This window comes from Panthera onca, chromosome D1 (genome assembly GCF_046562875.1).
Source record: "Panthera onca isolate mPanOnc1 chromosome D1, mPanOnc1 haplotype 2, whole genome shotgun sequence".
NCBI lineage: Eukaryota > Metazoa > Chordata > Mammalia > Carnivora > Felidae > Panthera > Panthera onca.
The window spans coordinates 19,850,017-19,862,858 of record NC_138348.1 but is presented as its reverse complement, the minus strand read 5'-3'; the positions used below and the strand labels follow the sequence as shown (position 1 = coordinate 19,862,858).

General features: G+C 37.8%; 1 long non-coding RNA gene across 6 annotated transcripts in view; it reads right to left on the bottom strand.

The window, feature by feature from the left end:
- Positions 1-12,842, bottom strand: part of LOC132661653 (uncharacterized) — a 731,817-nt gene that overhangs the window by 703,944 nt on the left and 15,031 nt on the right. For all 6 annotated transcript variants that reach the window (XR_009602330.1, XR_009602332.1, XR_009602335.1 and 3 more), the window contains exon 2: positions 7,335-7,469. This is a non-coding gene — a long non-coding RNA (uncharacterized LOC132661653). The remainder of the gene's footprint in view (positions 1-7,334; positions 7,470-12,842) is intronic.

The following is a 12,842-nucleotide window of genomic DNA, read 5'->3' as shown; positions in this document are numbered from 1 at the left end:
AGAGAGGGAGACACAGAATCAGAAGCAGTCTCCAGGCTCTGAGCTGTCAGCACAGAGCCTGATGCAGGGCTCGAACTCACAAACTGTGAGATCATAACCTGAGCCAAACTCGGACACTCAACCGACTGAGCCACCCAGGCGCCCCTATATTTTTTAATCAAATTTAGAAGTTTTTCAGCCCTTAATGTCTTCAAAGGTTTTGTTTTTTTTTTTTCTTGCCCCCAAATCTCTTCTTCCACTCCCATTGTAACTCCAAATTACACACACAAAGGACCACTTATATATGGTCTGGTATAGTCTGACAAGTCATTGAAGTTCTATTATTTATTTGCAGCTTTTCTTCTTTTGACTTCAGTGTATATAGTTTATTTTTCCCTTTTCTACTAATTTAATAATATTTTGTTCTGTAGTGAATAATCTGCTGTTAATTTTATCTAGTTTTTTTTTTCAGATATTAGGTTTTCCATCTAGATATCCCATTAGGATCCTTTTACGTCTTCCATTTCTCTATTATACTTATTTTCCTTCACTATAGGTATATATATTTCCCATATATCCTTGAACATATTTATAATAAGTATTTTAAAGTCCTTATCTGACCATTCTATCATATCTACAATTTAGGAAAAGATTTCTACTAAATGATTATTCTTTTAGTTATGGAACATATTTTTTCTGCTTCTCCACATGTCTCACATATTTTAGTTGTATTATGAATATAACGGATGCTACATTGTTATGCAAACTGGCTTTTGTTGTCTTCTTCAATATGATACTGGTTTTGTTCTGAATGCCTTCACACATTTACTTATAGCTTAATCCATTTAAATCCTGCTTTTGTGATAAGTCAGAGTGATTCTAGAATATCATTCACTCTAAGTTAGTCCTGCTTCTGGAGCATGGCAATCTAGGCTCTCTACTGGACATACAGGATGTTCAACAAGGTCTTTCTGCTCTGAATGGATGGAACATGAATGTCTCCCAGCGCTGTAAAAGTGTTGGTCAGCTCACCACTTCCCAGTAGTTGTTCTTTCTCCAGTAGTTGTTCCTTACTGAGCCATATGGAATCTCACTCTGTGCATGCACCAATTAGTATTTTGCCAAAGAATCAAGTGTACCTCTAGGCAGATTTCTGACCTTCCTTCCCTATATAATTCTTACCCCTCTGTTCCTCTTCCCCCCAACAAATTCCAATTTCCTCACGAGCTCCAAACTCTGAACTCTGAATAGTACACTCAGTAATAACACTAGGCTCTATTTGGGCTCTTCTTTCCAGCACTACAGTCTGGAGAATGGTTCCAGGAAAAAAATCCACTGCCTTTTGGTAGAACAAATGTCTCACCTATGGCATGGCTACCATATTTTCTGTCATTTCAGATGAAATTTTCAAGGCCAGCATCACACAACTCATTGCCTTTTCTGTGCTGTTATAAACGCTCTAGCCAAATGCTCTTCATCAAATTCTGTCTTGTAAGCACTTTATATTGTAGAAAAGGCCATTTTGTCTGTTTTGCATGTAGAGTTCTCAGTATACTCTTCAGACTGCAGTTGGTTTGGGGATAAGAAGATGAGATGGAGACAAGCCTTCCAGTAGGTAATTAATCACTTGTAATCAGCACTTACAGACATTCACAGAAGGTGAGAGAGTCAAGTGGAGAAAGAAGTGACTTCACCATCTTTTCAGGGTTATTACAAATCCTGCTAAGGTTACACTCATTAAAATTGCTATTAACTTTTCTTCCCCCATCAGGATAGTTAATTAATTCTTCCTCATATTTTAAGATGAAGGCAATTAAGGAGGGAAAAAAATAAGAGTTAACATGTCCACACATAGGGCAAACTGATTCCTTTAGGAAGTTGTTAGAAAAGCTTTAAAAAAAAAAGACATATGAAAATGGAACTGTGGTTATTCTGAGCCCCAGTTTAAAAGGCAGAAGTCAGTAGGCAATGGATATTTTATACATCCACCTCACCAATTTGGCCTGAATTCCTCTACTGTTTTATTTTCCTGAACGGTGTTTTTCATTTTGACTTATAAGATGCAGGTTTTACAGGGGCATCTGGGTGCTTCAGTTGGTTGAGTGTCCAACTTCAGCTCAGGTCATGATCTCCCGGTTTGTGAGCTCGTGTGAGTTCGAGCCCCGTGTCGGGCTCTGTGCTGGCAGCTCAGAGCCTGGAGCCTGCTTCAGATTCTGTCTCCTTCTCTCTCTGCCCCTCCCCACTTGTGCTCTCTCTGTCTCTCAAAAATAAATAAATGTAAAAAAGAAAGAATTTTTAAAAAGATGCAGGTTTTACAAATCCTAAACTTTATAGAATTTAAGGTAGACTTTTTAAGAAAAACAGCACAGAATTATAAATACAAAACTGCTAGGACTTTCCCAGGATCCACTAAGGGGCCAGTGAAAGTGGTAAATCTGCTCCTGTTGAGATTTTCTTTCTCAAACTGCATTTGTTTTAAATCTTATTCAATGTCTGCAATGATATTTGTACTGCATTTTATCCTTCCCAGTTTTATACTATCCGTGATTAGTTAATTCTTCATCCTCCCCATACTTTTCTATAACATGTATGTACCCCAGATGAATACCTAATCCTTGAGAGTTTTAAAATAGCTAATATTTTTAAAGCATTTACAACACACTGGATAATCTTCTAAGTTACTTACGTATAAATCTTCTAAGTTATTCATATATATTAACTCATTTAACACTGCTAATACTTTATGAGGTAGATACAGTACTATGGTTTCCACATTTTATAGATAGGAAGCATAGGGAAGCACATAGCTCATTGAAATGACAGAGCTGGCCCCCCAACCCAGAGCCAGGGTTCTTATACACTAAGCTCTTCTCTTTGATTTGTGGATATGGATTGTTGAAAGGACACACAAGATTTTGAGCAGTATACTCGGCCCCAGGGTATCAGGAATGTCTGAGTCCAACAACAACTAGTTAAAGGTTGATTGGTAGATTCTTCACACTAAGAGCCCATGAGATCAAGAATGAGACTCTAGAGGACAAACCTGAGTATTATATACCTTTTTCCATGTAGGTAATACCTCATCCTACTGCTATCATCAGAGATGAGTTGGTATAGTGATGGGAAGAGGCTGAACTAGCCTGGATAGTGAAAGATACTGCAATGAGAGACTGCTTTACATAAGCTATCGTGTATATTTACTTTTTTAAGCCTCATTTTAAATGCCCCTTCATCTTCTTCCAGGAAATATATGATGTCAAAAAAGTTTCTTTAAATTAAGCAAGCTGAAGAGATCTCTGTCTTTTTGACATCATCCTGGTAACTCCAGTAAGGCCATACAACTGACGACTGTGAGAAAGTCTTCAGTATCAGTAAAGCAAGCAGCTGCAGATAACCAGAGTCCCTCTTTCTTAATGTACTTAATATCAAGAAGTACTAGTTGCAGTTATATGATGGGCACGATTTACAAAGTAAATACCCATATACAATCCTGAAGATTCAGATGCAATCGGTCTGAGGTGAGACCCAAACATTCATCTTTTTTAAAGCTTCACTGTATTTTGCTGTCCAGCCAGAGTTGAGAAACGCCTTAGATAAGAGAAGGGAGTGCAACAGTGTAGGAGGTCTGGGGTGAGGGGGCACAGAAAGGGAAATACCCCGTTTAGTGTGGGAAGTGAGATGCACATGACTCGTTGGTGGCAATAGAATCTATGCTGAGACTGGAAAGATGAGAAGGATTAAGGAGCTAAGAGGAAACACAGTAAAGAAAACAGCACATTTGAGAACCTCGTGGGGCCCAAATCAGACTATATGGCAGAAGCCAATTATAACTGGAGTGTGGATCCAGGGCTGGGGCATGAGTGAGGCTGAAGGGGCTAAAGGAGGCCCTCAGTGGGGAAGCTCAAAAGAAGACAGAGCCACACTCAGGTGTCAGCCCACTTACAAATGAACTCAGCTGACTTTCAGTGATCCCAACCACATGAACGAGCAAGTTATACCAAGACTCCTACTGGCAAATTTGCCACTCAGGCTACTACGAATAGCCTGACACATTCCTCAGAAAAATGAGGTCTACCCAACTAACTGACTGTGCCTCAAGGAACTAAAGGAAGCTTGCCTGACTTTCTTCAGAGGATATCAGCAGCCATTCATGGGAAACAACAATAACAACAACAACAAAAAAAACAAGTCTCTCACTTAACACAAAAGTTGTTCAAGATAGTTTCCATAAATTCATCCTATTTCTTCCTTTACTTGATTCAGACTCCTTACATCATAATCATGCCCATAAGGGAAGCCATATTGCAGGCAGGAATATTCATTTTTAAATTAAATTTTAATTACACAAATAATACATGAATATATTTTCCATATAATTAAAACACTAGACATACATTTTCTTTAACCTCTCTCCCTATCTTGATTCTTTTCTCAGATGTAAGCATTGTTACCAATGTGCTGTGTGCTTTTCCAGAATCTTTTTACAAGTATCCACAGAAAATATGCAGCATTTTGTGGGTTTTTCTTTTAAAAATATATGTGAATAGCATTGTATCGGACTGCCTTTTCCACATAATTTTTTCTGGAGATTGAGTAATGCTTTGGGCAAAATAAATGCCAAATAAAATAAATAATAAATGAATAAATGAACAATAATTTCAAAGACTGATGATTTCAGGCCCCTCTGTGAGGCCGACTTAAGTTTGAATCTTAGCTCTACTACTTACTAATACTTTGAGACTTTGGGCAAAATGCAAATTCTCGTAAGCCATTTCTTTACCTTTAAAATGGAGTTAATAGTATTTATCTCATAGGATTATTGTAGTAAAGCACGCAGAACAGTATCTCCCATAGAACAAAAGAATGCTGATTTATTTCTGCTTCATCTTTCACTTGAAATTCTTGTTACATACAGCACTCCTTTCCTAATAAGACAGTTGGGTGGCGGCCTACAAGCAAACTCTTCCAAATGCCTCCTGAAAATGTCCACCTAGGCATCCGAATCAGTGTGTACAAAATCATGATGTTCCATGTTAAACAGGGGTCTCTTCCTAAAGAACCTATATCTACTAAGTCACATAGTCTCATCTTTGCACCTTGGTACTTCCTTCCATATCCTGGCCTCCTCCATCCATCTCTGCAGTTCAGATCCTCATTGGAGCTTTCCTGGATCAAAGTTCTAACTCTGTGATGAATCTCTCAGTCTCCAACATCTTATATACTGATCCCATTAGCCCTAACTACCTTTCGTGAGCCCTAACTACCAATAAATGTATCACTTAAGATAGGAGTCAGCATCTTGAGTCTAGCAATCAAGGCAGGGTTTTTCACCAACTTGCCCCACATGGTGTTTCCAAATTTGTTTCTCATTAACCATACACCAATAGCTCCAAAAAAATCAACTTCTTTCTGCTGGTTCCTGTGCTTTCCAGTCTGTGTCTTTGCACATACTGCTCCCACTGTCTCAAATACTCTTCCTCATACCCTCCCCTCTGCATATTTAATTCTACTGAGACAAATACAATAGATATAGTGAATTTAAAAACAGAGTTTAAGGGCACCTGGGTGGCTCAGTTGGTTGAGCATCTAACTCTTGGTTTCAGCTCCAGTCATGATCTCATGGTTCATGAGTTCAAGCCCTGTGTCAAATTCTGTGCTGGCAGTGCTGAACCTGCCTTGTGATTCTCTCTCCCTCTTTTTCTACCCATTTCATGGCTTGTGCTGTCTCTGTCTCTATCAAAATAAATAAATAAACTTAAAAAAAAAACAGAGTCACACACACCTCAGTTTAAATCCTCAAATCCTCAGTTCCATCCCCAGTTAGGTATATGACATATCTTTGTGATGTCTCTCTTCTTCACTTATTAAATAATTGAAGCTACTTCACAGAATTTGAAGAACAAACTAAGATAATGTATATAAACAATTAAGCAAAAAATGCCTGCTAGGCAATCATCAATTGCCACTATCAATACTATCTGAGGTCTATTTCAAATGTCATTGCTTCTGTAAGTTCCTCCTTGATCCTGCAACATACAAGTTATTTCTGAAAAGCAACAGTATTTCATTTGCACCTCTCTAAAGATATTTATAACCTTAGACTTTACTGTATAGTTTACACTACCCTTGATCAAAATTTTTTAAACCCAAAACTGCAATAAGTTTTTCAAAGAATAGTCATGCCTTTGATAACAGTATAAGGAAATCTCAGAAGTAGTTTGGGTATAGAAAATACATGGTTCTCAAATATTTTGATCTGTCACAGGAATATGATACAGACTATTTGTAATCAGAACTATATTTTAAAAGGATCAGAACATGAGGCTACTAGGAAGGGAGGGAGATGGGGAAAATGGGTGATGAACATTGAGGAGGGCATTTGTTGGAATGATCACTGGGTGGGTTTTTTTACACTTTTTTTCATGTTTATTTATTTATTTTGAGAGAGTCAGAGCATGAGCAGGGGAGGGGCAGATAGACAGGGAGAGAGAATCCCAATCAGACTCTGTGCTGTTCGTGCAGAGTCCGATGTGAGGCTTGAACCCACAAACCGTGAGATCACGACTGAGCTGAAATCAAGAGTCAGACGTTCAAATGACTGAGCCATCCAGGCACCCAGAGCACTGGGTGTTTTATGTAAGTGATGAATCACAGGAACCTACTCCCAAAGCCAATAGCACATCATATACCCTGTATGTTAGCAAACTTGACAATAAATTATATTAAAAAATAAAAAATAAATAAATTTTAAAAATTAAAATAAACAAAAATAAAAAGAACATGAGGCCACTGCACACATATGAACTCCAACCTCCTTAGGGATAGGAACTGGCTTCCTCTTTGAGCTCATCTATGACACCCAATACAACATTCACAAAATTTATATGAATGAAGCCCTGTTTGTAGTAAAAGAATAGATTAAATAATAATACTCTAGTATAGCATCTTAAATGAGATATTCTTTCCAATGCTAATTTTGTCTCAAGTCCTCTATTTAATCAATCAGAAAATAACATTACATTAGGTAACGTGCACAAGTTAGCCAGATGGAAACGTTGATCTGTGGGTTGGAGGAGAAATTAATTTTCACAAAGCTTCTCTGGTCACTTATAAATGTTAACTTTGGTGGTCCCAATGACTCTTTATGCTAATGATGATTTCAAATATACCTTCAAAACCCATAACTACGTGGAGTATTTTAAAGGAATGATTTGGTAAAACCTTATATCTTAAAGTCTTCTAAAATAATCAGACTTTACTTATTTGACTGAGTTACATTTAACATTAGTAAAAGGGAGTTTGTTTCATTTTTTAAGAAAATTAGTCAAAGGCCATAAAAGAATTTTAAATGCTACCTTAACTCTCTTTACTCTTTGTACTTCCTTTTCATGAGCACTGACTGGAAAGAAATGCTCAGATTCTGTTGCAGATCGATATGTCTTGTAACATATCACTTCATGGAACCTGGAACCATAGAGCAAGCATGTCTTCTGGAACAGAAGAAAAAAAAAAAGCACCAATAAACATTTGTGATAGTGGAAACTTTCCTGAACAATTTGTACCATGAGCATATCAGAAAATAAAAATCATTACCAATCAATATAAATAGTATATTATACATAATATATAATTTATATATATACACATATGTAATCTGTGTGTGTGTGTCTGATTTCTGTATGCTCCCCTACCCTGCTGTCTAATATGATCTGCATTTTTATTACATAGTTCATATTACAAAACTCAATATGAAATTATGTAAGCAAAGCCTATAAGCTACTGTATGTTTTCCTGAATAAATGCTTTAAAAACTAAATCCTGAGAAAAAGGGTAATCACCTTTTAAAAAGTAAGAACTAAATTTCAACAGTCTTCCCAGGTTAATAAAGAAGTGTTGGTAAGTACCATTATTTTGTCTAGTCCGTGGGAAGGAAGCTGGGTGGAAACAGCAAGTCATTTACAAAAAACCACCACCACCACAACAAAATGCCACCATGTTATGAAGTGTAGTGCACAAGAAATTATACAATTGTTCCACTCCATTTCTGACCCACAGAACAGTGAATACAGAAGACAAAAAGTTAGGAATGCTCTTGTGATTCAAGTGTTAAGACAACAATACTTTTGGCAAAGTCTCTTCACTATAGGACAGTTAGAAAAGGCAAAAGAAAAGTCAAAGTGTACATTAATCCCGGGAACCGCAGAGCTGAGTCATAGATAAGCCCAATAACTAGATACCTACACTGTAGCAAAAGAGAGAATTGCAGTTCAATATTTAGAGCAGAAAGTGTATATATTAAGTGTTCGTAAAATGAAAGATTAGCATGAAAGGTCCAAATTGTACTGAAGGTTTATACTTCCATGAATACTCCTGTAAATTGTGTATAAATGTTTCATACATTAGAGATTAGTTCATTGTTATGCTTCTTAAAGATAATTCATTTTCATACAAAAAGCATCGTTTTTGAGCTAAAATGAACTAGAAAATTACCTAACCTAACACTCTCATTTTACAAATGAAAAAAAAAAACCCACAGATTTCCTGAATATTTAAATGTCTTCTCCAAGGTCACTCTGTTGGAGAAAGAGTTAGAACCAGTGCTTGCTCCTTACATTTAGGTAGCAGCCTATTTAGGATTGAATGGTTTTGAGTATAAGCTTAAATTCCAATCATTAGATATGTGATTCTGAGTTAGCTTTGTTTCCCCATATGAGGGTGATAATTATATTTACCTCATACGATTATAGTAATCTCCATAAAAGTAATATATATGTTCCACAAGACATTTAAAATGTTTGATATATAATAAATGTCCAATAAGTATTACCATATTAGTAATTATTATTGTTATAAAATCTAAAACCCCATCAAACCTAAATGGGATATCTACCATTCAGATCAGCATTTCTCAACCCAGCTTCATATAAGAATATCCTAGGAACTTCCTTAGAAACACAGGCATTACCCCATATATAATTTATGAGAAACTCTAGGTAAGCTTTCAGGGATTATACTTTTTAATAAATTCTCTCAAAGAATTTTGATGTAGTATAGTTAGTATTGGCTCACAGATCACCATTTGGGAACCAATGGTAAGATTACAAAGATATGACCCATGAACATATTTCTTTCCAAAGAGATATCCAAATGGATATCCAAATGGAAAGCCTAGTGGTCTAGAAAGAAATAAGAATAAAAAATAGCCCCATAAACCAAAATAAATAGTAAATATCAGAGCTATCATTAAAACAGTATAGGGAAATATCCAGAAATTCTGAATGTTCAATTTCATGTCTACAAACATCACCATGATTTTTGACTCTGTAGTTAGCGTCCTAAATCCTGTCAACATCAAGGAGACATTCATTCCAGGGTGTTGGGACCCAAGGACTTCACAATGACCATTATTTGGTTCTGATCTTCATCAAAGAAAACACTCTTCCCAGGCATCAAGAAGACATTCTAAAGCAGAATATAGGGATCCTGGCTTCCACAGTTCTCAGGCAGCAAAAATCCCTAAATTTGGCAATTAACAGTTTAAAAAACACAGAAGCAATACAAACAACATTTGTGAGTTCTAGTTGAAATAGAACACCTGTTCATGAAAAACTGAATCTGGAAGACATTTTGATAAGACACACATAGATCTCTGTTATTAACCTAAAGATGAATAATAATAGAACTCTGGACAAGGATGAAGCTCAAAAGTGGAGAAGGCATGGCTGGAGGAGCAGGAACAGAATATACCAGAAATGTTGCCTCACTACCTACAGTAACCTGATTAGGAGGTGTTGGCAGTCAACCATGGGTTTGTATAAAAGGTACATTAGGGTTATTAACTTTTAGCAAAGTTTACATATCTCATTCTAAGAATGAGACCATGCTTCCCAATGTATTTTGGTGTTTCTTACTAAAATCTCCATTAAAAGAACTACAGCAGGTATTGTCAGGCCACCTGAACTAGGTAAATCCAAGAGCTATTCCCAGTCACTAGACTGATGTGATAAATGGGCTGATGAAGAAAGAAGCATCCTGGTGCCCAAACAGGACTCTTCCTAACTTCATAAACAGGTCCTGGAGGGGGCCAAGATGGCAGAACAGGATGGAAGGTTTTTTTTGTGTCTCTCATCTCTGAAATACAGCCAGATCAACACTAAGCCATCCTGCACACCTAGAAAACTGATATGAGAATTAACACAACAATATGTACAACTTGAACCAAAGAACTCAGCAGGTATGCGGTGCAGAGGGATGAACTGGGGGAGAAAGCCATGGAGGGCAGCGACCTGCTTTTGCTTGCAGAGAGAGGACAGAGTATGGAAAACATTCCCCTCCCCCAACACCCAAATGCAGCTGAAAAGAATGAGTATTCAAGGAAGTGAACAAAATAATGGAGAAAAGAGAAAGGAGAGGGCTTAAATTCCATTAAGACTCTATAAACAGGGGGAGTGCAGAGTCTGAAACTCCGCAGCTTGATACCTGGTGGTGCTCTGGTGGGAAGGGCAATCCCAAGGAGCAGAGAGCAAGGTCCTTGGGGTCCACAGACCACAGGGAGAAAGGCGGTTTCTCTGCTGGGAGGACATTTGGTAGAGGCTGTGCAGCCTCCCCACAAGCAAAGTTCCCAGCGAACTCCAGAGAACAACCACATTCACTGGACAAGGACATTAAGGGAGAAGCCTGGGGCCAGATGTGTGTGATTTGCCATAATCCCTGTAACACTAGTGCTACACGATCACATGAACTTTTTCTGGGGCGGGCTGGCACCCAGCCACCGTCTCTGGGTATCAGCAGCATTGCATCTCCTAAACATTCCTGAGGGCAGGCCATCAACCAGCCATTGCTCAGTGACACCCTCCCCCAGAAGGTCTGAGCTGGCCAAACCCGCAGTACCTCAGAAGTGAGGGGTTGGGAAACAGCCTCATCTGAGATAAAACTCAGGAGGGAGGTGCCACCCAGCAACCTGAGGTTGTAAAAGCAGGGAGTGGACAGAAGCTGGAGATAAAGGAGCGCATGGCTGCTGATCAGGGAGAGCAGAGTTCTGATACTAGAGACGGGGTAGATGCATGATGCCATTTTCATCCTTCCCGCACAGGCCCATACACACCTACAGACACCACAACAATCCACCCCAGTAAGCTAAGCAGCACCCTCTAGTGGAGAACAGAGCTGTTACACTAAGCCCCGCCCAACTAGGCCAACCTCACTCGTCAGGAACACCACAAGTCTCTCCACCTGCTTAGTTTACAGACTGCAAAATGCTTCATAGTTTGATTTCTAGGGGAAACCAATCTGTTTCAATCACACTTCAGCCTGTTTGCTGTTCCATCTAGTGAAATTTTTTCCTTTCTTTTCTTATTCTTGAATACAGAAAGAGAAATAATTTATTTTTATTTTCCATTTCTATTAAAAACTTTTTTCTTTGTTTTTTGCTACTAAATTTTTTATTTTTGTAAATTTTTCAAATTAAAATTTTTTACTTCCATAATTTCATTTTATTCTATTTAATTGTATTCATTTTTTTCAAATTCTCCATTTTCCTTTATTTTTTCTTTTCTTATCTTTCCTTTTTTTCTCTAATCTGTCAAGCTCCTTTTAACAACCAGACCAGAACACACCTAGGATCTAGCATCTTTTATTTGATTTTTTGTTGTTTTTAATTTTTTAATTTTAATTTTTTTACCTCATTAATTACTTTTCTTCCTTCAAAATGACAAAACGAAGATGGGGCACCTAAGTGGCTCAGTCAGTTGAACGACCGACTTCGGCTCAGGTCATGATCTCACGGTTTGTGGGTTACAGCCCCGTGTCAGGCTCTTTGCGAATAGCCCAGAGCCTGGAGCCTGTTTCTGATTCTGTGTGTCCCTCTCTCTTCCCCCCCACCACCACTCATGCTCTGTCTCTCTCTGTCTTAGAAATAAACATTAAAAAAAATTGTTTAAAAAAATGACAAAACGAAGGAATTCACCCTAAAAGAAAGAGTACAAAGAAATAACAGCCAGGGACTTAATCAACACAGATACAAGCAAAATGTCCAAAACAGAATTTAGAATCACGATAATAAGAATACTAGCTGGGGCCAAAAAGAGATTAGAATCCCTTTTTGTGGAGATAAAAGAAGTAAAAGCTAGTCGGGATGAAATAAAAAATGCTATAACTGAGCTGCAATCTCGAATGAATGCCACAGCGGCATGGATGGATGAAGCAGGGCAGTGAATCAGTGACATAGAGGACAAACTTATGGAGAACAATGAAGCAGAAAAAAAAAAGAGGGGACTGAGGCAAAAGAATACAATTTAAGAATTAGAGAAATCAGTGACTCATTAAAAAGGAACATCAGAATCATAGGGGTCCCAGAAGATGAAAAGAGAGAAAAAGGGGTAGAAGGGTTATGTGAGCAAATCATAGCACAAAACTTCCCCAACCTGGGGAAAGAGACAGACATCAAAATCCAGGAAGCACAGAGGACTCCCATCAGATTCAACAAAAACTGACTATCAACAAGGCATATCATAGTCAAAGTCGCAAATATTCAGGCAAGGAAAGAATCATGAAAGCAGCAAGGGGAAAAAAGTCCTTAACCTACAAGGGGTTAGCCACAGAAACTCAGCAGGCCAGAAAGAAGTGGCAGGATATATATATAATGTGTTGAATTGGAAAAATATGCAGCCAAGAATTCTTTATCCAGCAAGGCTGTCATTCAAAATATAAGGAGAGATTAAAAGTTTCCCAGACAAACAAATTTAAAGGAGTTTGTGACCACTAAACCAGCCCTGAAAGAAATTTTAAGGGGGACTGAGGGGAAAAAAAACAGAAAAAAAAAAAGCAACAAAGGCTAGAAAGGACCAGAGAACACCACCAGAAAC